Source organism: Platichthys flesus, chromosome 12, assembly GCF_949316205.1.
Source record: "Platichthys flesus chromosome 12, fPlaFle2.1, whole genome shotgun sequence".
Classification (NCBI taxonomy): Eukaryota; Metazoa; Chordata; class Actinopteri; order Pleuronectiformes; family Pleuronectidae; genus Platichthys; species Platichthys flesus.
The window spans coordinates 6,767,130-6,794,127 of record NC_084956.1 but is presented as its reverse complement, the minus strand read 5'-3'; the positions used below and the strand labels follow the sequence as shown (position 1 = coordinate 6,794,127).

Below are 26,998 nucleotides of genomic sequence, written 5' to 3'. Positions count from 1 at the left end.
CTTTCTTTATTTATCCAATATGTTTTAATCAAGGATCTACTTGAGTACTGTAGCTACCATTCCACGCCGGATAATAATTCTCAAAGGGAAGAATGGCATTTCTTCATGTCTAGGGAAGTGTTCATGCCTTATATAGTCTTGGTCTTGTAGAGTTGCCTGCTGCACATAGCTGGATCTGGCCAGGGGCTAAGGAAGCAGACCTTATGAGAGCTCATTAAAAGAGTCTTCAAGTCTTAAGAGACAAACGTGAATGTAGTATGAAAAAAAAAAAGGGCTTGTCATTAAAAATAATCACAAGTATTGGAGCCGTTCCCAGACTGAGAAAAACATTTATTAATAAGGGAAGACATAGTTGGCCTGGATGGACAAATGAGTGGAGAGCGGTCATGGCCGGGGCTCAGTGTTAGGATTCAGACGATTCATAAACGCCTCCAGTTTTGTGAAACAAATAAGCCCACGACTGCTGCCGCACACTAGAGGATATTTTGGCGGAACTTAGACCACATTTTTCTCCTTCCGAAATTCGCTGGGGGTTTTCCCGACTGGAGGTGGCTCGGTGCCGATTATCTGCCCAAATAATCCTGAATATACAAAATAATCTTAATGCAACAGATTTAGTCCCCGATTTCAAATCTTTATATAATAGATATTAAACATGTTTGATATATCTGGCTCGGATAGAGACAAACGTCGGTCTTCCTCCATGTTTGTTTTTCTTCTGAAGACACGATTAATGTGTGTTTCATACTCCAGCTCAGAAGGTGGCGGTAATTAACCTGAAAGTAGTTTGCCGACCACCATACCTAAACCGAAGAAGAAGATATTTCAAGTTTCTGTGAGATTTCAAGTCTCTGGAATCGTCACTGTGAAATTGTTTCCAACATACATCAAGTGTGTGGTCTGAGGTTCTGGCCAAATCTTACAGTGTGTGTGTTGTGATGACTATGAGATTAAAAATCGGTTAAATCTGTCATTATATATTTGGTCTTCCACAATTTCATGAGATAGAAATCTTCTAGTATGCAGCAGCCCTTAACTTCGCAAATTGCAACTCAAAGGTCAATCTAGGAAGCATTTCTCCTCTAATGGGGAAGTCGTGTGACATTTACAAGCAAGGAAGATTCTCCTGGCAGAGAGACACAAAGGCTTCATGAATACTATAGTAAAAGTACACAAATTTAAATGGAATATCTTAACCCTCACTGTTTTCTAACAAGACATTCTAACAAATGAAGTACTCCCTCCTAATAATGATGCTCTCACGTGGCCAATCTGCTTCACATTTTCCCCAAAGTCTGGAGGGGCGCACTTAAGTGAGCCATAAAGAAGCCTGAACGAGACAATTACCATTTTCCAAGTTTCCACTTTAAATCTGCACTAAGTCTTGATATGAGTCTCAATTTGCATTAAATATCCCATGAATGAGGCGGTTTTTCCCTCAATAATACGAAACAGTAATTATCCCGACAGAGACTCTGAATGTACAATAGCTCATTATCAATCTGAGAGAGAAATGTGTCATTTAGTACATGTGAAGGCCACGACTTTAGAGTGATAGATAACTTATATAAGTTCCAGTCCTCCATTTCACAATGAATTATTCTGTGGTAGGAAATCTTGAAGGGTTCTCTTTCAAAATGGAACTGTGTGGAATATAATAAGAAAAAAAGGCTTGAGCAAATGGTTAGTGTATAAATCTACACACATCAGGAAGACAAAACACTTCTATGATTCCCTGCATTGCTCCTAAAATCTGCTGTATTTGTGACAGACTGTAACAACATTACATTCACTTAGTGAATGACCAAACAAACCTGATGGCCAAAAAGTTAGGGCTCATTGCATATGGGCGTCTCCAGTTCAATTTGCTGCATGTCTTCACTCTCTTCCCCCACAAGTCCTGTGTCCAAAGAAATAATCAAGCGATTGCATAAGTCTCCAAACACGTCAGTTATACACAAGGCTATATCTAAAGTTATAGAGAGCTGCTGCAGGTCCTGGAGGATATGTGAACTTCTGCATGCATTAAACAACAAGGAAACGTGTTGGTGTCAAGAAGCAACTGGCTGCTTCACGTGTAATAAAATGAGGCAGAGAGAGTTTACAGTCTCCCCAGGACAATAGGGGGGACTGGCAACTGCCACTGTGTGACTTGGTGCAAATCCTTAATCGTTTTCCTCCTACATGAATTCCATTGTCTCACCGAGCTACGGACCAGTGTAAATCTACAAAGCTCTTCACATTTATTAGCCGAAAAATGTATATCTTCTTTCTCTGACTGTTTACCATTCCCTGTTATTGCAGAGCAACTACACAGACACTAAAAAAACTGCCTGTGAATAAAGTGTTGCAGGATTCGTGTTATTCAAGTCGTGTACCCTGCGTTAGGCTGATGCAAGAGCTGCGAGCTATGATGTTTGAGGCGTGATAAAAAAATGGGGCTACAACTTCATTGAATGTTGAGGCAAAAGAGGGAGAATGTTTACAAAGGTCTTCTCCTGATATGATGTATCAAACAACCTTTCGGCAAACTCTTCATCCCTCCGTGGTAAATGCTTAAAGTGACTCAGTATCTAATCACCTGCTTGTAAGGGCTTTGCAAGAGCCTCTGTAGCCTCAGTGAGTGTCTTACAAATGGCTTTTCTTTTTGATGAAGTGATAGTGTGGAGGAGTGTACATTGTCTCCAGCTGTAACTCTGAATGCAAGAATGCGAAGGAGGCAGGCCGTTTGTGTGTGAGTGTGTGTGTGTGTGTGTGTGTGTGATTGCGAGAGACAAAAATAGACAAATATATACAGGGAGACAGACGGGAAAGAGTGTGTTTCTTATGGTTGAACCACAGTTGAGATTCAGCCAATGTCATCCTCTTACTTCTGACATACATGGAGCCAGACTGAGCCTCTCACTTGGACGCTCTCCATCTGCTACCACTGATAAGCCCGGCTATACTCCATGTGCAGCACTGTGGCTCTGTATTGTGCGGATATATAGTTTGATTAAACCACATAAGGATTTTCTTGGATTCGCAATAAAGAGAACGCAAGACTCACATGTACAATAGAGGCCAAAAAATAATATAAAGTAGAGCTACCATAATTCCTGCAGTAACATTTGGGTGATAATAAATACTGACCCGGGCCCGGGTCCGATTCCCGGCCAATGCAAAAGCTTTACCCAGTATACTATTATAAATATGAAGATATAGCGATTCAAACAAACTTTAATTGTCCCCTGTTGGAGCTACCTTCATGATGATGGTTACACATGAATGAAGAGAGTGGCAATAAAGAAACAATAAAAAAATTTCTCAAAGAGTGATCTAGTGATCTTTGTGTAAAAATCATGCATATTTAGTGGACTAATAACTATGACAGTGCTCATTATGGTGCGACTTGATTGAAATTAAGGAGTGTTGGTGCTTGGTGGTGGTATCTACTTGATCAATGAGCTCATAGTTCATATTTGAACCCCCATTCTACTGTCAGTTTGAACATCTGCAGTTGTTAAGGCAGCTTTCATCAGCATTCGTGGTTCAGTGGTAGAATTCTCGCCTGCCACGCGGGAGACCCGGGTCCGATTCCCGGCCAATGCATTAGCTTTAACCAATTCTCTCTTTGAGCTATGAAAATATAGTGATTCAAACTAACTTTAATTGTCCCCTGTTTGGGCTACATTCATCATGATGGTTACACATAAATGAAGAAAGTGGCAATAAGGAATCACTATTTGTTTCGATTTCTCAAAGAGTAATTCATTGATCTTTCTGTAAAAAATCTATGGTATTGTGGGACAAATAACTATGAGTGTCTTCAATATGGTGCAACTTGATTGAATTTAAGGGGACTGTTTGCCCCTATTGGTGGTATGTGTTCAACCAATGCCCTCATAGTTCATAGTGGAACCCTTTGAACTACTGTCAGTGTGAAAGTCTGGAATTGTTAGTGCAGTCTTCATCAGCATTGGTGGTTCAGTGGTAGAATTCTCGCCTGCCACGCGGGAGACCCGGGTCCGATTCCCGGCCAATGCAACAGCTTTGCCCAGTATACTATTATAATTATGAAGATATAGCGATTCAAACAAACTTTAATTGTCCCCTGTTGGGGCTACCTTCATGATGATGGTTACACATGAATGAAGAGAGTGGCAATAAAGAAACATTATTTGTTTAAATTTCTCAAAGAGTGATCTATTGATGTTTGTGTAAAAATCATGCATATTTAGTGGACTAATAACTATGACAGTGCTCATTATGTTGCGACTTGAATGAAATTAAGGAGTGTTGGTGCTTGGTGATGGTATCTACTTGATCAATGAGCTCATAGTTCATATTGGAACCCCCATTCTACTGTCAGTTCAAAAATCTGCAGTTGTTAAGGAAGCTTTCATCAGCATTGGTGGTTCAGTGGTAGAATTCTCGCCTGCCACGCGGGAGACCCGGGTCCGATTCCCGGCCAATGCAAAAGCTTTACCCAGTATACTATTATAATTATGAAGATATAGCGATTCAAACAAACTTTAATTGTCCCCTGTTGGGGCTACCTTCATGATGATGGTTACACATGAATGAAGAGAGTGGCAAAAGAAACAATATTTGTTTAAATTTCTCAAAGAGTGATCTAGTGATCTTTGTGTAAAAATCATGCATATTTAGTGGACTAATAACTATGACAGTGCTCATTATGGTGCAACTTGATTGAAATTAAGGAGACTGTTGGTCCTTGGTGGTGGTATCTACTTGATCGATGAGCTCATGGTTCATATTGGAACCCCCATTCTACTGTCAGTTCGAAAATCTGCAGTTGTTAAGGCAGCTTTCATCAGCATTGGTGGTTCAGTGGTAGAATTCTCGCCTGCCACGCGGGAGACCCGGGTCCGATTCCCGGCCAATGCATTAGCTTTAACCAATTTCCCCTTGGAATCAACTAAGTATTATGATTTTAACAAACTTCAATTGTACTTTTCTATATGGCAGCTGTTTAGAAGAACTTGTAAACACTTGAATTCGAGATTAGAATTCGGGTAAGGTCAGCAGTTCCTGCAGAAACATTTGGGAGATAATACATACTGTATGAAACTGTTTGCCCAATGACCTCATAGTGAATACTGGAACCCCTTCTACATTCAGAGACAAAGTCTGGAGTTGTAAAAGAAGTTTTTATCAGCATTGGTGGTTCAGTGGTAGAATTCTCGCCTGCCACGCGGGAGACCCGTCTCCGATTCCCTGCCAATGCAAAAGCTTTACCCAGTATACTATTATAATTATGAAGATATAGCGATTCAAACAAACTTTAATTGTCCCCTGTTGGGGCGACCTTCATGATGATGGTTACACATGAATGAAGAGAGTGGCAAAAGAAATAATATTTGTTTAAATTTCTCAAAGAGTGATCTAGTGATCTTTGTGTAAAAATCATTCATATTTAGTGGACTAATAACTATGACAGTGCTCACTATGGTGCAACTTGATTGAAATTAAGGAGACTGTTGGTCCTTGGTGGTGGTATCAACTTGATCAATGAGCTCATAGTTCATATTGGAACCCCCATTCTACTGTCAGTTCGAAAAATCTGCAGTTGTTAAGGCAGCTTTCATCAGCATTGGTGGTTCAGTGGTAGAATTCTCGCCTGCCACGCGGGAGACCCGTGTCTGATTCCCGGCCAATGCATTAGCTTTTACCAATTCTCTCTTTGAGCTATGACAATATAGTGATTCAAACTAACTTTAATTGTCCCCTGTTTGGGCTACGTTCATCATGATGGTTACACATAAATGAAGAAAGTGGCAATAAGGAATCATTATTTGTTTCGATTTCTCAAAGAGTTATTCATGGATCTTTCTGTAAAAAATCTACTGTATTTAGGGACAAATAACTATGAGTGTCTTCAATATGGTGCAACTTGATTGAATTTAAGGGGACTGTTTGCCCCTATTGGTGGTATGTGTTCAACCAATGCCCGCATGGTTCATAGTGGACCCCCTTGTACTACTGTCAGTGGGAAATTCTGGAGATGTAAGGGCAGTTTTCATCAGCATTGGTGGTTCAGTGGAAGAATTCTCGTCTGCCACGTGGGAGACCCGCATCCGATTCCCGGCCAATGCATTAGCTTTAACCAATTTCCCCTTGGTATCAACTAAGTATTATGATTTTAACAAACTTCAATTGTACTTTTCTATATGGCAGCTGTTTAGAAGAACTTGTAAACACTTGAATTCGATATTAGGATTCGGGTAAGGTCAGCAGATCCTGCAGAAACATTTGGGAGATAATACATACTGTATGAAAGTGTTTGCCCAATTACCTCATAGTTAATACTGGAACCCCTTCTACATTCAGAGACAAAGTCTGGAGTTGTAAATGCAGATTTCATCAGCATTGGTGGTTCAGTGGTAGAATTCTCGCCTGCCACGCGGGAGACCCGGGTCCGATTCCCGGCCAATGCAAAAGCTTTACCCAGTATACTATTATAATTATCAAGATATAGCGATTCAAACAAACTTTAATTGTCCCCTGTTGGGGCTACCTTGATGATGATGGTTACACATGAATGAAGATAGTGGCAAAGAAACAATATTTGTTTAAATTTCTCAAAGAGTGATCTAGTGATCTTTGTGTAAAAATCATGCATATTTAGTGGACTAATACCTATGACAGTGCTCATTATGGTGCAGCTTGATTGATATTGAATTTAAGGGGACTGTTGGCCCCTGGTGGTGGTATGTGCTCAACCAATGCCCTCATAGTTCATAGTGGAACCCCTTGAACTACTGTCAGTGTGAAAGTCTGGAATTGTTAGAGCAGTTTTCATCAGCATTGGTGGTTCAGTGGTAGAATTCTCGCCTGCCACGCGGGAGACCCGGGTCCGATTCCCGGCCAATGCAACAGCTTTGCCCAGTATTCTATTATAATTATGAAGATATAGCGATTCAAACAAACTTTAATTGTCCCCTGTTGGGGCTACCTTCATGATGATGGTTACACATGAATGAAGAGAGTGGCAATAAAGAAACATTATTTGTTTAAATTTCTCAAAGAGTGATCTATTGATGTTTGTGTAAAAATCATGCATATTTAGTGGACTAATAACTATGACAGTGCTCATTATGGTGCGACTTGATTGAAATTAAGGAGTGTTGGTGCTTGGTGATGGTATCTACTTGATCAATGAGCTCATAGTTCATATTGGAACCCCCATTCTACTGTCAGTTCAAAAATCTGCAGTTGTTAAGGCAGCTTTTATCAGCATTGGTGGTTCAGTGGTAGAATTCTCGCCTGCCACGCGGGAGACCCGGATCCGATTCCCGGCTAATGCATTAGCTTTAACCAATTCTCTCTTTGAGCTATGACAATATAGTGATTCAAACTAACTTTAATTGTCCCCTGTTTGGGCTACGTTCATCATGATGGTTACACATAAATGAAGAAAGTGGCAATAAGGAATCATTATTTGTTTCGATTTCTCAAAGAGTAATTCATGGATCTTTCTGTAAAAAATCTACGGTATTTAGGGACAAATAACTATGAGTGTCTTCAATATGGTGCAACTTGATTGAATTTAACGGGACAGTTTGCCCCTATTGGTGGTATGTGTTCAACCAATGCCCGCATAGTTCATAGTGGACCCCCTTGTACTACTGTCAGTGGGAAATTCTGGAGATGTTAGGGCAGGTTTCATCAGCATTGGTGGTTCAGTGGTAGAATTCTCGCCTGCCACGCGGGAGACCCGGGTCCGATTCCCGGCCAATGCAAAAGCTTTACCCAGTATACTATTATAATTATGAAGATATAGCGATTCAAACAAACTTTAATTGTCCCCTGTTGGGGCTACCTTCATGATGATGGTTACACATGAATGAAGAGAGTGGCAAAAGAAACAATATATGTTTAAATTTCTCAAAGAGTGATCTAGTGATCTTTGTGTAAAAATCATGCATATTTAGTGGACTAATAACTATGACAGTGCTCATTATGGTGCAGCTTGATTGATATTGAATTTAAGGGGACTGTTGGCCCCTGGTGGTGGTATGTGCTCAACCAATGCCCTCATAGTTCATAGTGGAACCCCTTGAACTACTGTCAGTGTGAAAGTCTGGAATTGTTAGAGCAGTTTTCATCAGCATTGGTGTTTCAGTGGTAGAATTCTCGCCTGCCACGCGGGAGACCCGGGTCCGATTCCCGGCCAATGCAAAAGCTTTACCCAGTATACTATTATAATTATGAAGATATAGCGATTCAAACTAATTTTAATTGTCCCCTGTTGGGGCTACCTTCATGATGATGGTTACACATGAATGAAGAGAGTGGCAAAAGAAACAATATTTGTTTAAATTTCTCAAAGAGTGATCTAGTGATCTTTGTGTAAAAATCATTCATATTTAGTGGACTAATAACTATGACAGTGCTCATTATGGTGCAACTTGATTGAAATTAAGGAGACTGTTGGTCCTTGGTGGTGGTATCTACTTGATCGATGAGCTCATGGTTCATATTGGAACCCCCATTCTACTGTCAGTTCGAAAATCTGCAGTTGTTTAGGCAGCTTTCATCAGCATTGGTGGTTCAGTGGTAGAATTCTCGCCTGCCACGCGGGAGACCCGGGTCCAATTCCTGTCCAATGCATTAGCTTTAACCAATTTCCCCTTGGAACCAACTAAGTATTATGATTTTAACAAACTTCAATTGTACTTTTCTATATGGCAGCTGTTTAGAAGAACTTGTAAACACTTGAATTCGAGATTAGGATTCGGGTAAGGTCAACAGTTCCTGCAGAAACATTTGGGAGATAATACATACTGCATGAAACTGTTTGCCCAATGACCTCATAGTTAATACTGGAACCCCTTCTACATTCAGAGACAAAGTCTGGAGTTGTAAATGCAGATTTCATCAGCATTGGTGGTTCAGTGGTAGAATTCTCGCCTGCCACGCGGGAGACCCGGGTCCGATTCCCGGCCAATGCAAAAGCTTTACCCAGTATACTATTATAATTATGAAGATATAGCGATTCAAACAAACTTGAATTGTCCCCTGTTGGGGCGACCTTCATGATGATGGTTACACATGAATGAAGAGAGTGGCAAAAGAAACAATATTTGTTTAAATTTCTCAAAGTGTGATCTAGTGATCTTTGTGTAAAAATCATGCATATTTAGTGGACTAATAACTATGACAGTGCTCATTATGGTGCAACTTCATTGAAATTAAGGAGACTGTTGGTCCTTGGTGGTGGTATCTACTTGATCAATGAGCTCATAGTTCATATTGGAACCCCCATTCTACTGTCAGTTTGAAAATCTGCAGTTGTTAAGGCAGCTTTCATCAGCATTGGTGGTTCAGTGGTAGAATTCTCGCCTGCCACGCGGGAGACCCGGGTCCGATTCCCGGCCAATGCAACAGCTTTGCCCAGTATACTATTATAATTATGAAGATATAGCGATTCAAACAAACTTTAATTGTCCCCTGTTGGGGCTACCTTCATGATGATGGTTACACATGAATAAAGAGAGTGGCAATAAAGAAACATTATTTGTTTAAATTTCTCAAAGAGTGATCTATTGATGTTTGTGTAAAAATCATGCATATTTAGTGGACTAATAACTATGACAGTGCTCATTATGGTGCGACTTGATTGAAATTAAGGAGTGTTGTTGCTTGGTGATGGTATCTACTTGATCAATGAGCTCATAGTTCATATTGGAACCCCCATTCTACTGTCAGTTCAAAAAGCTGCAGTTGTTAAGGAAGCTTTCATCAGCATTGGTGGTTCGGTGGTAGAATTCTCGCCTGCCACGCGGGAGACCCGGGTCCGATTCTCGGCCAATGCATTAGCTTTAACCAATTTCCCCTTGGAATCAACAAGGTATTATGATTTTCACAAACTTCAATTGTACTTTTCTATATGGCAGCTTTTTAGAAGAACTTGTAAACACTTGAATTCGAGATTAGGATTCGGGTAAGGTCAGCAGTTCCTGCAGAAACATTTGGGAGATAATACATACTGTATGAAACTGTTTGCCCAATGACCTCATAGTTAATACTGGAACCCCTTCTACATTCAGAGACAAAGTCTGGAATTGTTAGAGCAGTTTTCATCAGCATTGGTGGTTCAATGGTAGAATTCTCGCCTGCCATGCGGGAGACCCGGGTCCGATTCCCGGCCGATGCAACAGCTTTGCCCAGTATACTATTATAATTATGAAGATATAGCGATTCAAAAAAACTTTAATTGTCCCCTGTTGGGGCTACCTTCATGATGATGGTTACACATGAATGAAGAGAGTGGCAATAAAGAAACATTATTTGTTCGGTTTCTCAAAAAGTAATCTATTGATCTTTGTGTAAAATTCATCCATATTTAGGGGACCAATAAGTTTGAGTGTGTTTAATGCGGTGCACCTTGATTGAATTTAAGGGGACTGTTGGCCCCTATTGGTGGTATTTGCTCGATCAATGCCCTCATAGTTCATTCTGTAACCTCTTTCTGCTGTCAGTGGAAAACTCTACAGTTGTTAAATGAGCTTTCATCAGCATTGGTGGTTCAGTGGTAGAATTCTCGCCTGCCACGCGGGAGACCCGGGTCCGATTCCCGGCCATTGCAATAACTTTAACCAATTTCCCATTGGAATCAACAAAGTATAGTGATTTTAAAAAAAAATGAAAGACTGCTTTGACATGGTGATACCGGTCATTATCCATGATGAAAGTTTACATCTGGAACAGAAATCTGGTACTTGGATAAATAAACTATAGACATTTTACAGCGACTTCATTAAACTTCCACCTTGCTAAAACAAAATACAAATAAAATTAACTCTGCTTAAATGAAAGTTTTTAAAAATCTGTGTAAAGTTTAAAGCAGTTTCCCATTATCAATCAATGATCTGAGAACCTTGAATTTAGAGCTATATTTTTTAAAGGTTTCCAAAACTTTAAGAGAAAACTGTGCATATTTGAACAATAAATAAACATGAATCTGTTCTCGTACATTGTTATTTTTCTGTGTATTCTTGTGTAATCTTTCCAAGAAACAAGATACCATGGAGAAACAGACAGCCTTTGAAAAATTGCCAAAAGGAAAGTGTTCTCACCCGCTCCCATTTGTGAAGAGCCATGTCTCTGGAGAGTTCAGCACAGAGACAATATCTCTACTGTCACAGCTAATTTCAGGACACATTCAAGATTTCTTCAATCTTTGTTTTCAAGACATAGCAGCGCTGAAGGCAGAACAAGACACTGTGACCTCACAGTAAAACTGCATCGGTGCAAGGCAGTTGCCAAGATCCTCAAAGTGATGATCCAAATATAAACATGAAGGTCATCCCACCAATGACACTCAAAAAAGAGTACTCAAACTGACATCTCTTTTAAATATGTACTAGACAACAACTAAATAGAGGTTATTAATGATGTCAGAAGCTGCAAATAATTATCATATCATCTATCCATACCACTTATCCTTAGTCATGTCATACCAAGAGAAATAAATTAGCAGGATTTTATAAATATATATATATACATATATGGCAGTTCCCTAAACATGCACCACAAGGGGCCTATTTCATTTTTTAGAATCAAACTTGATTGCAAGGCTGACACCCCATCTTGCCACAACAAAGAAAGTAAAAAAACAATTCCTTGATCTCCAAATTTAATCAGATCCCCACATGAGGACGCACATGCTCAACACAAGCTTTACGCACTGGTTCACTCATAGATTGGCAAAGTAACAACAAGGAAAGCAACAAGACATGCAAGAACAGATATATACAATGCTGAAATGAAATTAATCAAAAATCCTTCTTCACAAATGGAAGAGTGAAAGATACACATGAGGCCTCAGGAATACAAGAGTTGGTGATTGAAATTTAAATTAATAAACTTTGAATTTTCTCTGTCCTTTTTCCACCAAGTTATTTTAGCAGAGATACTCATGATGACTGTGGCATTGACAGCAATGACCCTGTGGTGCAAGTAATACCAACATTGAAATAATAGCCCATTGTGAACACAGTGAGCGGCTCTTGAAAGGTCTGGTATCTGCTGGGTTAACGTTTGAATGGCCTGCTGAAAGGCCCCTCAGATAAAAAACCTTTTGTTATTATAACGACTCACGGCCATATTAATGAGCTTTCTACGTTGAATCAGGGCTTGGGCAAACACACAGGTATAACACAAACAATTTCCTGTGTTTATCTTGCTGACGACATTCAGACAAGGTCATTGGTTGATGACCTTTCGTCCTGGTCCAGATATGAAAGCTGCATTAGCCGAGAAGCACAGTCACAATATCCCCACTCTCTCCTAGAATAGAGCTTATATTCACGGCCATCAGTTTTTATTGGTTTAAAAATTGACATGTCCTCCATCTTCATAAAATACATCACTTTCCTCATTCTGTTCATTGCTACAGCTCCTCTTTTCAGCCTCTGTCTGAAACACATGGTTAAAGCCCCCCCCATGTAGTTGGATTATTTGCAGAACAAGTGCTGTATTATATTCTCTTTAAAAAGTGGGGAATTACATTAAGAGAGCTGTATGGGAAATAAAAGGAGTTTGAACCTCGGTTAAGTGATTTCCAGAATGTGCCACTTCACTGAATTCCCTCTAATATATGAATTAGGTCTCTGACACTTCATGCCGTTGCCTAATTTACATACACTGTCTCACATCCACCTCCATTATCCGCCCATTGATCCTGGCGAAGCAAACAATGTCACGTAATTGCAAGTCTAAGCTATGTCATGTCAAATTACATTAAAATGTATTCAGGTAAAGTGTTTTAAATAAACAGGTTCTTCAGGAGGTGCAAGAGTGCCTGCGTCATCGGTGGAGGGAATGGGACTTGAATGGGTGGAGAGCAGTTATCTGCCCTGGGTGTGAATTAAAAATCAGAGCTAGGTCTCCACATCATTAACCATTCGCAGCTGCACTGACCTTAGATGTTCATCTGATTTCGTCATGTTGTGGCGACTATGGAAGTGGAATGGGGTGAGCGAGCGGGGGCGCCCCCTTTGATGTTTCAGTGCAAAATTTCTTTTATCTCTCTCGGAGCGTTTGAGACCGGGCCAGCTGTCCAAAAACTAAATTAGAGCGACTCCGAATGTGAACCGACAGCATAGGAGGAGGCGTGAGGCACGGAGGTGTGATCAGCAGAGGGGAAGAAATAAATAAATGTAACTCCACCAGGACAAAGGAGCCACAAACTGAGAAACACAAACACAAAGAACAGATTTTTAAGATGGAATCTGCCTTTTTTTAAAACTGAAATCAACAGCAGTGTGTCCATCCACTGTGTTCTGGTGGAAACATCACTCTCAAAACCAAATCCCTACTCATCTCTGAATGTCTGATATACAGCTGGTGTACAAATAAGCTTTTATCGAAGTTCATGTTCGGGTGAAATTCTTCAGTACATTTAGTCAGCCATCATCCGGGGTGTCATCACGACATGTACCACGAAAGTAGAAATACTTACACAGAGACCCAAATGTTAAAAGCTCTTAGCATGTTCCAAAAGCTGTGTGGGAAGTGTGCCCCATGAAGTGTACTGTGCCCTAGAAACTAGTTGAAAAGGGAAGGGAGAGACGGTACGAGTGAGAAGTAGGAGAATGGAGGGGATGACAGGAAGAAGAGGTGCAATATGTGTGTCTGCATCTTTTTGCATCTGTGTGCTGTGTATATGAACAGAACTGGCAGACCCCGCCGCCTGCATTCTTTCATGACTGTGAAAAGATACACTGCAGCCCGGGCGAGGAGGGAGGAGAGACGAGAGGTGACGAGGTGGGGAGGAGAAGAAGCAGAGGCATGGCTTTTTACATTAGGCCTTTCATCTCTCTCCTGCCATCGGTCATCAGAAATGGGAGAACACCGGCTCCCCGACACCACGCTCCGTTCCAATTCCATTTAGCTCAGGACTGGGTGAGGTTTCGAAAGAATGAGAAAATAAAGTTTTTTTTGTATGATGTCCCAAAAGGAGCAAAAAGAATTATTCATGCAGGAAGGAATTTAACTGCATTGTCCCTACGCCAGGACCAACAGAAATAATGTTCTTGGTTTTCAAATAAAGACGAAAGCTAAGACGAGAAATCAGACGAAAGCTATTTCTAAAATAAACCACTAATAGTTATGAAGTTCTTCCTGTGGCCTCCAGAAAAAAAGAAGAGGAAACTTATCTTGAAATCTGATTTCCTTGTTTTTTGTATGTCTCATACAAACAAACGATGCAGAAGAAGACAGTCTTTTCTCACATATTAATGACACTTAGTGGGTGTGTTTTTTAATATATCGTGGCCATGATTCAACTTGCAAAATGCTGAGAAGTGTTTGTTGTTTCAAGGAGAAACTCAGAGAGAATCATACATTTGCCAGTGTTGTGAAAACTTGTCTTTAGAAATCACAGGCGCATCATCTTTGGGGCCATTTGTTTTCCTTTTCCCAAGTTATTTGTGCAGTTTGACCTCATAATCCCGCACAAACAGAAACTCATAAACAGAATGGAGCAGAAACAGGATCTTCATTCGGAGAACTTATTGAAAGAACGAGCAATAATGGTTCGAGACGTCTCAGCTGTTTCTTTGCAGCCTTTTTTAAAGAGAAAGTACAATATTTAAACAGATAATTCCGCAGGAAGGAATATATAAGAGACACAATCCAAAAAGGGGTGTATTGAGTTGTAAAATAAAGCCTCCCAGTAATCCTGGAAAATAAAAGACAGCATGTTGATGCCACTCGGTACAGATCTGTATGCTAACGCAAACCAGCGATAACAGACGGGTATTCTTCACCTGTCTCCAGAAAGCAACAGTGAGCCAGAGTTATGACAGCTGAAAGGTTATTACCAATTAGACTGGCTGTGTCTCTATGCCTGTGTGACTGAGGAGACGGGGGCAGAACAGCTGAGCCTCTGCCACAGGAGGTAACAAACAGAAAAGACGAACAGCAGTGGTCTTATCGGGGAAAGAAGAAAAATCTCCTCAGGACTACAGAATACAAAAACAGAAAGAAGACGAGAAGCAGAAGAGAGTGAGATTTAGAAACTGAGCCTCAGAGGTCTAGGGACTAATACCACGGTATAACAGTGACAAGCTACCTGCTGGCCGTTGTTTAACAGAGCAGTCATCTTCAGAAATCACACAGTTTCACCATAACAACTTTAACTTCAAGAATACTCAGTGGAGTTAACATGCAAATATAAGAATGTCAACAGGGAACTGAAAGGACACGTTAGGGTATGTTGGTGCTTTCACAATGTTACAAAGAGCTTGATGACATGCACTGAAGTCTGGACATTTTCCTGGTCATTTGTGGAGGGATGTGTGTGAGAACAGTTTTCTGGAACTTTTCCTGCCAGCGCCCTGGTGAAAAATATCGAGCCGAATCCTGGAACATGTCCGGACCCAATTCTTTCGAACAGTTTCCAGAGCTCTTGTCGGAAAACAGGTTGTGCTTTGGTTCTTGATTTGTTTTATAGTGCAGCTGCCTCTCTATCCAGCGGGACACCTACCACCTTATCTGTGTGGCACAGTTTATTATCCAGTGAAGAGATAATGATGCAGAGGTGCATGCCTCCACAATAACAACACCCTGTTTCCAACAAGGCATTAATGAGAAGTTTTGAGACTAATTAAAACACCGTCTGTATCATCAGAGAGAGACACTCACTTAAACTACTTCAGTTGACCAAAGTGTTTCTTCTATAGTGGTTTTGTCTAACCTGTCTGTCCGTCCTGTCAGATGAACTTATGTATACTCTTCATCGACACCTATACTGTCATCCTCCATCTGTTAGATAATGGATGTTATTTAACACTATAACAATTACTCACTATTTCCATTACCTTTGGCTCTTTATTTGAACCATTTATCTGACTATTTAAAACATTTAAGCATTACTTTTACATATAAGATAAGATAATCCTTTTTTCTGTACACAGCAGGCAGAGGACATTCAAAAAACCATCATAATAAATAAAGTTAAGTAATAATAAGTAGCAATACTTAATGGAATAAAAGTGATATATACAATAGTAAAAAGATTTCATATAAATGTGTGCAAATACAGCTTTTATAAATCATATTTCTAATCATATTTCACATCTCTCTACGCAGCCCCAGGGGTAAAAGTGTCCCTGGTTGGAAACCACTGTGTCATGAGATATAGCCTCTTTAATGATTGAGAGGGCATATTGTTTGAAAGAAAGAAAATAAAAAAGATCACCTCTAGCAATGCTCTGTCGCCCACTGTAGAACAGAAACTCATCTGTTGTTCAAAGCCTGAGAAATACCTGCTGCACAGATGAACAGGAGGTCGGGATAAAATCAGAGTCAATGAAATTATAAAAATGCAAAGCAGCCAAAACAACACGCATCACAGAGCACGGCACAACTGCGTTATTAGAAAACAGCCACCCGATCCACGCGTAAACAGATCCACAGTTTACTGGATGGGTGAGACAAATATAGAGAGGTTCATGCCTCTTCAGTTTCTTTGTTTCGTCTCTGCTCGGCTGGATCAAGAGTTAATTCTGCTCCGAGTGACTGTGGGCTGCATGTGACAGCAGTGAATTAATGATTCATTATGCCCAGTGTAAGCAAACACTGAGCAGGGGAGGGAGGAAAATGGATTTACACATATCCAACGCCAACGATGACATCTTCTCAGCTATTCAAAAATATCCAGATACCCCTGTAGAAAGATCTGAAAGCAGCAGATCAGGTTTGTAAAACCACAGCATATTATTACTTTTTCAATAAAACTCACCCTTCCAACTTTCAAAATAGGTTTTTCAGGGGCACAGACTTTTATTGAAAACCAACTCCCTAAGAAATCTAAAACCCCAAAACTTCAATGTTGATAATCATTCATTATAAATGTTAGACTTTGCTTTCTCCGCCTGGGGCTGCCTTGTAAATGAATTACCCACTCTTATTTTTTATTCAGGCCAGTCATTGACTCCTCACTACATCTTAGCCTCGCCATATGTTTTGTGCTACAAGATGAAGCATTAAGAAGTTGGGAATCTATGGAGACTTGATGCTAGAAAGGACGTCATTAAAGTTTGATTCGACATGTTAAAAAACTATTTCTGCAGTTTGGGATTATTTATGCTGCGAAAACTGCACAAACGCAGTGCATGTACGTACAAGCATTTTCCATTAAGAGACACGCTGCTGGTTTGTGCTTTGGGATAGTTTGTCCCTAACACATGTGAACACTTCTCCAGGCTAAGACCTCATGGCGTAGCTATATTACTAAAGTTTGTTAAGGTTCACACATGTCTGCAACCCTCTTAATCTCCTGTGTTCACAGATCACCTCGGGGCCATATATTCAGCCGAGCATCACAGATTAGAGTCTTGCTTCTCTAGTTTCTATTTTAGGAAGTGTTGTTCAAGCTCAAACACTTTATATCATCCTTTCCTGTTACCTTTTTTTCGTTTAGTATTTTTCCTCTCTATCGCTGACATAACCCAAAGTTAAAGAATGAGTAAATTCTTACATTATGTAGAATTCTTCTTTAAGTCAAATAAAAAGGGTGATATAAATTATGAAAGCTTGTAAAACCCCCAATTATAATATTGGTGGATTGTCTGGCCTATGAACACGTAATATTGTATCAAAAAGCTGAAAAAGCACATTTTAAACCACACATCAACAGATGCCTCAATCGTTCACGCTCCAGAGATATGAGGTCTGAAACGGGTGGTCTTGTTCAGACAGGACTTATGAGCAGGTTGAATTCTGAGGCACTTATGTCCAATGTCCTTATGGCTGTACATCTGCATATGTCATTGTGATGGATGAGGTGGGGGGGGGGGGGAGCAAAGATCGAATGACCTCAATGTTCCGAGAAGCCTTGTGTCAGGTTGGCTCCTGTCCTGTCACTTCCGCTGACTGATGGTCGCAATGAACGCAAACATACCCCTGCAATCACAACGATAAGGCTACGATGTGGGCGCTCATCAATGCGAAGTGCGTATACAATTTTGTAGTTTAACTATTTAAGAGAAAGAGTAAATGCGATGAGTCTGTTTCGAGTCAGACGCACTCACGGAGACTGGATAAATATTGGTGCATGTTATGCTGCGAGTGGTACAGATAAAAATGGTGTTTGCAGGCACAGCACGGTGATGCACCCAGCGCGGATCCACTCTCCATAAGACCTCTTCCACATTCAGTTCCCACAATTCAATTTCAGTTTACCAGGACACACATGTGGTGATTGAGGAGGAGAAAACAGGCGCAGATTCCCAGACTCATGGGAAGACTCCACATTCACATTTTTCGAGAGTGTGCATAAATTTAGGAAAAGGAAATCCACGTGAGGTGCGGCAGAAATCCTCAATGAACAGAAGTGTATAGGGGAAGTGAAAAGCCAATTTCAGACTTGAACCCTGGAGAATGTCTGCACTCTTGGGTTTGGAGTTCCTCAGGAGTTTGCCTTTGACGTATGAAAAACACAGCAGGAGATTCTTAGATGTGTTCACAACAACTGAAAAGTCTCCAGAGTGTTCGAGCGAGGCATGGAGGCAGGAGGCAGGACATCAAAATGTTTTTGTTTCCAGCACATCCACACCAGCAATGCCCCTTGTCACCAAAAGCTCTTGAATCTCATTGGCTTTCCAAGAAATCTTTGTCAGTATCTTCTACGTATATGACTCCATGTATTTCTATTCCCTTTGTTTATAGAGTTTTGTGTTAGAAGCGTCTTCAACAAGCCAACTCGTTTGCAGTGAATCCTCCAACTCATTTCCTGCTGTATCATATGGGCTCACTCTGACATTATACATAGTTTTCCTCGGGGGCTGGCAGGAGAAACTCTTAACAATGTCCGAGGAAACAGACCTGGACATTGGAGTTTTCACACACAGCCCACCAAGATGAATTTCTGAAGATTATCCAGATTTAAGAGCATATTTAAAAGTAGCTGAATTGAATAAGAAGAAAATTTGAATAATGGGAACTGAATGAGGACTATATTCTCTAAATTAAGTTTCAAGTATCACAATTCTGTGCACTATCTAACCTTTCAGCAACCTAGAGCTACACTGAGCAGGGAGATAAAAATAATTTGGTTGCGACACCAACGCATGAGCTGAAGAATCTGGACTGCCTGTAAACTCCAGCTCTCATCAGTATTCTTGGAGTGTTAATGTTAGCGTTCAGCGACGGAGCATTTCATGCAACAGGCCAGAGGCTCTAACTCTCAACTCTACCAAGACGCTTGCATATATTACCAAGAAATCTGGCAGTAACATGATCAACCTTCTTACACTTGCACGGGACAGTGCTTGGAAACTAGTAATGGAATTAATAATCCCTAATACTGGATCGAGAACAATGTAAATAACCTAATCCTGATTATGATATATGGAGAGCAAAGGGCTGGACTCAAACTTTCTGCCACAGCTGAGACACACTAAAAGGGGTCATTACAAATGCAAGGAAATTACTCTGTTTCACTTGCGCTCTAAAGATCCGTCGATCATTGGTGGAGCATTATATCACCTCAGATCCTGATATCCAACGCACCAATAATAAACAGAGTGGCGGCGAGGGAATCACAGGGTTATTCCTCTCCCCTGGTGGTTCTCAGCGGTTGGGGATTAAGCAGGATGTGACTGATGTGATGACAGGAGCTTAAAAGAAAATGAGGCAGATGACTATAAACTCTAACTGCCCCTCAATGTCTGAGCTGAAAAAGAGATTCAATTAGATTAATTTAAAGAGCTTAGGTGAGATTAATCTGGATGAAATACAAAAAAAGTGATTAAATAAGCATGAACGGCAAATGGGGAAGTCACAAAGAGGTGGCACAGCCTGAGAGAAAACTTCAGGAGCTTGCTCAGGGTCAGTGACAACACGGAGCCTTTTGTAAGTGAATATCCCAAAAGAGCCGCGGTAGTTTATCCTCAAAGCCCTTTATAATAACACTTCTAGCAATCACAGTATTTATTTATCCCATTTTCTACATTCCATCACCATGTTGGACAGTTATTAACAAGCAACATGTACAAATAAATATGCAATTGCAGCATCTTTTAAAAACGAAATGTAAATGGGCACGTTGTGAGCGGCTCCATTTCCTTTTTTCAACCACCACTAGGGGGAATCAATAATTGAAATTTTTTGAAATGCTAGGGGCTTTGCTCTGTGAATGGTGACTTGGGTTAGTCGGTCCCCCAAGTTGGTCCAAACTGTTACCATGATGTTTTACCTTTGTCTTCATAGTGCATTTAGCTTCAGGCCCTCTTGATGCACAGAGCCACAGGCACTGCCGTAGACACTTAAATTAACTTTCAATATGTACATACATTTTTTAATACATATATGTATAGTGAATTGTTTGCAGAGGAATCATAAAAATCCTCCCAGCAGCTGTTCACTGGCTGTAGCTGCAATGTTGACTCTTTCATCAGAATCACCCTATAATAAAATATATTCCATTGATCTAAATTAAAATTGAATCTGAAGGAAATGTAAAAAATCCTGAGAAGATTCGGTCTGAGTCACAGACACACCAAACCTGCGGTGTGCCCTGTAATTAGTACGACCCACCACCAGCCACTTCATCCTCGTCAGTACAAGCTGAGGTTTTTGAAGCTGCAAAATTCCCAAATTATAACTTTAACGGCTCCTGGCTTTGTGCCTCTGCCAGCTCTACTGGAGAATAACAGTCTATTGTGTCCTTTGTCTTCCTTCTTTGCCACTTTCATTTGCAGAGATTTAACTGAGCTCTATGCCAGGACACCACCAGCTCTTTCTAAATCAAACTGATTCAGCCATTGTTTTTTTCATGTTTACACTGAATACTTCTCCGACTAAATATTGATAAATAATAAGCTCCTGCGACTACAATGTGTTGCCTGTGTATGCAATAAATATGTCCACCTGGGGTTATGATTACATTTCAAAGAAACACAGAGGGTACCAAGCCAATAAACAGTTTCACTTTTTTTCTATCAACATAACTTTTGTATGGAGACATGCCAGGAAATTCCATCCATCCTACTTTCCTCTGGCCCTGCTTTTCATCCCAAAGACACAAGTAAGGTTCAAGTATACTCTGATTGTCTAGTTCTCTAAAACCTCAGTCTGTTGATTGTGTTCTCCTATGGATTAAAAAATTGGACCAAAGGCAACAAAAATACTTCTACAACTTTTCTTTGACAAAGCTGCTCGATAAGGCTCGTGCCCGGGGTTGGCTATTGCCAGAGGGCTTGCACAGCTGATAAGGACAAACTGAAAACAGATGACCGATCCTAAAAACCTACTGCAGTCATTCATGTCATTGCACTTTTCTCTCAAAGCTTTCATGCCATGCCAAGTTGCACACATTCCTGTGATGAGCTCCAGATTATTATCACTTTGCTAAGTGGAAGTAATCCCTGGGGAAGTGTTAAAGGTTATATACTGCTCCATCCAAAAAAGGTGGTGGAGTGAAAACACCAGCAAAGGAAGGAGTCATCCGCTGATCCCAACAGCGAGTGTTGCTACTAGAGACCAAATGCAAATTGTCATCTTGCGTTAGTTTAATTGGTTGTGGGAGACCCTGATGTGAAAGTCATTTCTGTCATTCATCTGTTGGGGGTTGGTGATCACGATGCATCCTGCAGGCTTTATGTTGTTAAGTGGTGAGGCAGCTTTTTATATTTGTTTATTTTGATCATGAATGTGAGATTGCGTTTATCAACAATAAAACAATGTTAAGGATCACAGTAAATTATTATCCTATTATCAAACTAAACAGTACAATCAAAATTAGTGAAGCAGAATTCTTCTTTTCAACCCCGTTAATAATCCCATTTGTTTTTATAGAACAAGAAAATGCAATATATAATATAGTTTAGTTGAGTATATTAAGCTATTTATAATCGCAAACTTTTACATTTTAAATTCAGGATCCTTTACTTTTGACTCTGGAATGGTATTTTTTCATTCACATATTTATTATAAAGTGGTGAATTTTGTCATTGTAAACTTACTGTGATAAATATTGTTTTGCACAGATTCTTAATGTATAAAAAGGACAGAAGATCTAACTATAAAGGATCAAAACCTTAAACATGTTAAATAGTTTGACGAACGAAGAAGGTTTTAATTCTCTACGTTATTGTTATCAGGCTGTTGTCTATTTCTTAGATCTACCTCAGATCCCCATGGTAACTTATTCATGTGAATCCCACTTCTTTAATTTAGTCACAGCTTTCAACCTGTCCATTAAGAATTCACCACTGTGCAGTTAAAGAGTGACAATAAAGTACTGAACCAACACTTCTTTAGAGGAACAGTGAGGGGTCAGCAAATAGCAGTAAAAGGATTTCTGTAGCCTTTTGTTGCTTCAGACTTGTGTAAATGTCAGGATTTGATTCACTGGCCTGGGGACTGCAGGTGTTGGTGGCTACGATAAATGTTCCTCTCCAGAGTTTAGCCAGAGGGCTCGATCTACATCTCGCCAGAGCCTGGTACAAGTTCTACAACTACCTGAGTCTTTCTTTAAAACGTCAATCAAACAGAGGGAGCAGGAGAACCCAAAGACAGGTACTGGTTTGAACTCTTTTAAAGGATGGAGGAAATTGTCACTCAACTGCTTCGGGGGTAAAGATATAAGAAAATGAAATTTCAAGCGGTGTTGTTCGTTTGACTTTTCTTTAAACTTCTCACTCTTAACTTTGACGTTTGGTTTGAGCTTGGACAAGTGAGCTGAGGCAAGAATAAAGTTGCACAGGAAGCAAGCTTCCAGCATCATTTAGAGCCCAGCTATAACAAACAAACTGTGGTTAACTGGATCAATCAGGTGATTGAATTTAATGAAAAGCAGATGTGTAAACAATTGTGTGGACAACATATAGTCCACACTTTAAAGATTTGATAGTTTGATTATTCTTATTTTTCAGGCTTTAGCACATTCAATTTGAAATTAAATAATGAACAGCACATTAAAGGGTCAACTAACAGAAAGTTTACATGAATATAAATAGAAGTGTGTGAAGATAAGTAATTTAAGCTAGGGCTGTCACAATTAATCGATTCATCACTTGATAATCAATTTATCAATTTCACTACAACACACAACACATTACAATGTGATGTACATACGACACATTCTCTGATTTCAGCTTCTTAAGTGTGAATATCTTCTGGTTTCTTTGCTCCTCTAATGACAGGAAAATTTCTATATTTGGTTTGTGGACAAAACAAGACAATTGAGAAGGTCATCGTGGGTAATGGGCAACACAGAGGGACAATTTTATACCATTTTTAAGGAACAAATAACTTATAATTCTAATAAAGGATATAATCAACAGATTAATCAATTATGAAAATGATCGTTTATTGCAGCTCGAATTTAAGCAGACAGCGCTACATGAAGCTCTAGCTTGTTGTGGAGTCACTGCCTTTACTCCTTGAGCAGGAGCAGTGCAGCTCAGTCAGATTGACATCAGGTGATTGACTCGGCCAGTCGAGGATATTTTTCACCTTGAAAACACGTTTGGTTGCTTCAGCTGTCAGATTTTTTCAGATTGTCCTGCTGCAGATTGATGAAATGTCATTCACTGAATTTTGATGCACTAAATGCTCCCACAGACGGATCCTGTACCTCTGCAATAGTTCCACTCGCAGCCCTGTACACAGGAGCCAAAACATAACCACCACAATTGACACATGTGGTGGTTACTCAGAGGTCAGACCTGTTCTCAAAATAGTGGCCAATTTACCGTAGGAGCGAGACAGCACAGAGGGACTGACCCTGGCTGTACCTCAACTCATCCACACACCACCGAGAGTCTGTGCATCTTTCTGCCTGGGGTCAGATCAGGGTCTCTGTGTGTCTGTTTAAGAGAAAGAGTAAATGTTCCAGACTTCTTGTTCCAGGGGATGGAGCTCGGTGAAATCAGGTGAGATTCTACATTAAGCTGCATGTTTTCATTACCAGCTAATAAATGAACATGGTATGATGATTACTCCTGTTATCCTCAAGCCATATGAGCCAGGTTGTAAATCCCTGCTTTGTAAATTGAACCCAACTGGTGTATTTTGGCAAATCTGAATCGATCAATCAATCAATCAAGTCAGATTTGTTTTGTTCATTAGTGTTGGAACAATAAACAGCTGCTCAAGAGATATTTAGAACTCACGAGTCAAATTACTTGTGATCCTTGCAGTTTTGGTGCTGTGTTAAAAGCAAGAGCCTGAAGGACAAAAAATGTGTAGTTGTTGTAGTATCTACAAACCATCTACAAATATTGTAGATCTGACACTATCGTTTCTCAGTAGCAGAGGAAAGTTGTATCACATCAGACAATGAGTTGAACACAGGTTCAGGGTTTTTAAATTGCAGTACACGCTCTGCACTAAGCCTGTGGATATGCTGCTGTTTTGCAAAGCATCTCTGCCAAAAATCGTATCAAAAACACAGTTGGTTGTGATTCAGCATAGACATTAGGGCTAACAGGTTGGCACAGCGGCCAATCGGGAGCTCCAAATCCCCTTGAAAAGGCACTCGCTCACCTTTTTCGCAAGAGCATCCCTACGAGTTTGGCATTGTGCAGAAAAAAACCCTCAACAGTCTCCTTTATCCACATCCAAAGCAATAATCTCCTCAGTAGGCATAATGGCCAGCCCTTCCGGTCTCTCTTTTGCCATATGCTGCTCCACAAGTAGTTTTTTGATTAGCTTTGATTCAGAAAATGATCACTTGTTCTGTTTTAATAGTGTGACAGGTGTTAAATAAAAGCGTGAAACAAAAAAGGACAACATTTCACTCTGTATTACACAGAACCGTAAAGCCAAGGCAGAGATTTAAATTCTAACACATGTCCAAAAGCAATTCCAACAACCACGATCGGAGCAATGACACAAATCTATAGAATCTATACAACCTGGGGGTACTGTCGGGGGATGGAGCCGCAAGTCAGCCTCAGCTTTCAATTATGATGTTTCAAATAACACCTCTGTCAATCATACATTTATCTAGTATGGCTCTCCTTCATCCTGGTGACATGGGCGTCTATTTCCTCTAGGGGGGAAACACCAATTCAAACAAAATTCTATAGGAAGAATCATTTACGATAGAAAGTTCTTCACCTCACTTTAATCTCAGGACACAAACCACAAAAAAAAATTGTTAGACAAGATATGAATTAAAGCTGAGTGCTTGATAATGTCATTGCCTCACTTGGAATGTGCTTGATGAGCTGCGTGACAAAACGCGTCAGGCAGAAACAACAACAACCAGAGACAACAACAGGAAAAAGGTGCAGCAAACGTTGCCTGTATGGAGGACCATACATGACATAAGTAAAAATAAATAAATAAATAAATGTATAAATAAATACAGAAATAAATAAATAAATGAATAAATAAAAATGGAAATAAATAAATAAATACAGAAATAAATAAATAAATATGTTAATACCAAAAGAAATGTCAAAAGAAATGTCTTAAATATATTTTAACATTTATTTTTTCCCTGATACATTTCCTTTGCATTTGCAGTGTCCTTATGCTAATGAGAAAGGCGGGCCTAACCGCAGTCTCATGCAGGATTGGTCACAGGAGTGTAATGATCCAGCCCTACTACTTCTGCCTTTCAATGCTGGTGTCCAGTAGCTGTTTGCAGCGTTGAGCCAGTTCACACTTAAAATGAACTAGTTCAAGTTCAGAGGGTTAGTTAAGGTTATTTTTTATTGGGATGATTTAGGTGTCAGTAGTCCTGACTGTGAGCGTCACGTCTCGTGTTGTACTGAGCACAAGGAGCGAGCCGAGAGGAGGAGGAGGAAACAGAAACTCCAGCTCGGTACAAACCACCTGCAGCTTCTGCTGTGATCATGAAGCCGCTGATCTCTGAGCAGATGGGACCAGAGAAACTCTGTGTTTCCACTGTTTCCACTGTTCCACAGAGTCACTAACTGGCTGTTGCATGGTGAAGAGCTCAAGTCTCAGTCACTGCCCGTGTCTCTGAGCGAGTGTGTGGCACAGCGCAGGGGCTGTGTGTGTGTGTAGCTCAGTTGACCAATCCTGCTCGAGACTGAGGTTAGGCCCGCCTTTCTCATTCGCATAAGGACACTGAAATCGAAAAATAAAAGTTGGAATAAATGTGGAAATAAATAAATAAATATGGAAATAAATGCAGAATTAAATAAATCAATGTCTTAAACTTATTTCCACATTTATTTATTTATTTCCACTTTTATTGCAACTTTTATTTATTTCCACATTTATTTATTTCCACATTTCAGTGTCCCTATGCTAATGAGAAAGGCGGGCCTAACCTCAGTCTCGAGCAGGATTGGTCAACTGAGCTACACACACACACACAGCCCCTGCGCTCCGTCACACACTCGCTCAGAGACACGGGCAGTGACTGAGACTTGATCTCTTCACCGTGCAACAGCCAGTTAGTGACTCTGTGGAACAGTGGAAACAGTGGAAACACAGAGCTTCTCTGGTCCCATCTGCTCAGAGATCAGCGGCTTCATGATCACAGCAGAGGCGGCAGGTGGTTTGTAACGAGCTGGAGTTTCTGTTTCCTCCTCCTCTCGGCTCGCTCCTTGTGCTCATTACAACACGAGACGTGACGCTCACAGTCAGGACTACTGACACCTAAATCATCCAAATAAAAAATAACCTTAACTAACCCTCTGAACTTGAACTAGTTCATTTTAAGTGTGAACTGGCTCAACGCTGCAAACAGCTACTGGACACCAGCATTGAAAGGCAGAAGTAGTAGGGCTGGATCATTACACTCCTGTGACCAATCCTGCATGAGACTGCGGTTAGGCCCGCCTTTCTCATTAGCATAAGGACACTGCAAATGCAAAGGAAATGTATCAGGGAAAAAATAAATGTTAAAATATATTTAAGACATTTCTTTTGACATTTCTTTTGGTATTAACATATTTATTTATTTATTTCTGTATTTATTTATTTATTTCCATTTTTATTTATTCATTTATTTATTTATTTCTGTATTTATTTATACATTTATTTATTTATTTAT

The 26,998-nt window shown here is 40.1% G+C and overlaps 8 non-coding genes across 8 annotated transcripts; all 8 read left to right on the top strand.

The window, feature by feature from the left end:
• Window positions 1-3,955: 3,955 nt before the first annotated feature.
• Window positions 3,956-4,026, top strand: trnag-gcc (transfer RNA glycine (anticodon GCC)). The gene has a single exon. It is a non-coding gene; the product is annotated as a tRNA-Gly (tRNA).
• A 361-nt stretch (window positions 4,027-4,387) lies between these two features.
• On the top strand, window positions 4,388-4,458 carry trnag-gcc (transfer RNA glycine (anticodon GCC)). Its single transcript has one exon. It is a non-coding gene; the product is annotated as a tRNA-Gly (tRNA).
• Window positions 4,459-4,819: 361 nt separating this feature from the next.
• Window positions 4,820-4,890, top strand: trnag-gcc (transfer RNA glycine (anticodon GCC)). The gene has a single exon. It is a non-coding gene; the product is annotated as a tRNA-Gly (tRNA).
• A 1,479-nt stretch (window positions 4,891-6,369) lies between these two features.
• trnag-gcc (transfer RNA glycine (anticodon GCC)) lies at window positions 6,370-6,440 on the top strand. Its single transcript has one exon. It is a non-coding gene; the product is annotated as a tRNA-Gly (tRNA).
• Window positions 6,441-6,807: 367 nt separating this feature from the next.
• On the top strand, window positions 6,808-6,878 carry trnag-gcc (transfer RNA glycine (anticodon GCC)). Its single transcript has one exon. It is a non-coding gene; the product is annotated as a tRNA-Gly (tRNA).
• A 796-nt stretch (window positions 6,879-7,674) lies between these two features.
• trnag-gcc (transfer RNA glycine (anticodon GCC)) lies at window positions 7,675-7,745 on the top strand. The gene has a single exon. It is a non-coding gene; the product is annotated as a tRNA-Gly (tRNA).
• A 1,141-nt stretch (window positions 7,746-8,886) lies between these two features.
• On the top strand, window positions 8,887-8,957 carry trnag-gcc (transfer RNA glycine (anticodon GCC)). The gene has a single exon. It is a non-coding gene; the product is annotated as a tRNA-Gly (tRNA).
• A 361-nt stretch (window positions 8,958-9,318) lies between these two features.
• Window positions 9,319-9,389, top strand: trnag-gcc (transfer RNA glycine (anticodon GCC)). Its single transcript has one exon. It is a non-coding gene; the product is annotated as a tRNA-Gly (tRNA).
• Window positions 9,390-26,998: the final 17,609 nt, after the last annotated feature.